The sequence below is a fragment of the Centrocercus urophasianus genome, unplaced genomic scaffold (genome assembly GCF_019232065.1).
Source record: "Centrocercus urophasianus isolate 14NV4802_14NV808 unplaced genomic scaffold, USGS_Curo_1.0 seq_10, whole genome shotgun sequence".
Lineage (NCBI taxonomy): Eukaryota > Metazoa > Chordata > Aves > Galliformes > Phasianidae > Centrocercus > Centrocercus urophasianus.
This window is the reverse complement of record NW_024884142.1, coordinates 33,169,613-33,170,306: the sequence shown is the minus strand read 5'-3', so window position 1 is coordinate 33,170,306 and position 694 is coordinate 33,169,613.

Genomic DNA, 694 nt, shown 5'->3' with positions numbered 1-694 from the left:
TCCTTCCTTCCTTCCTTCCTTCCCCTCTCCTTCCCCTCTCCTTCCCTCCTCCCTCCCTCTCTTTCTCTTCTCTTTCAAAGTGAAGGTGAAGCAGTACATAGACATGACAAGCTGTTACCAGAGTGCGATGTTAATCTTGAATTGTAGCCACAATCTGCAGTGACTTTAAACATTTTTCTATTTGAGTATCATCTTTCTGTCCTGAGGAACTCATTCTACTCAAAACGAGTGTGCTGGTCTTGCAACATGGAGACTTGCCTGGAGGGTGGAAGAGGCCAAGTGGCCCACTGAGTAAGCTTGGATGCCATTATTCTGTGATGGGGATTTAGGCCATTCCTCTGAGCAGTGAAGGGCTTCAGTGCAGCTCTCTGCTCTCACTAAAGCACAGAATTCCTCATAGCAACACATCCATCTCAGTGCTGTTAGCACCAGGGCACAACGCTCTCCCCATTGCAACCTCCCTTCATGGGAGATATTTTGTGGTGGGTTCCCAGCATAGTGATCTAGTCTTGGGCAAAAATGACCACAACTACAGCCTAAATTAAGCGGAGAAGCTGGAAAATTTGTTGATCTGGATCAAGCTGGAGGAACAATTTAGTTTGAGGACAGTCTTTTTTGCCCACAGAGCTGAAAGGCAAATGCTTCTTTCAGGCTGAAAAGGAATGGTGGAAGAGTAGAGAGGGATGAGAGGTTA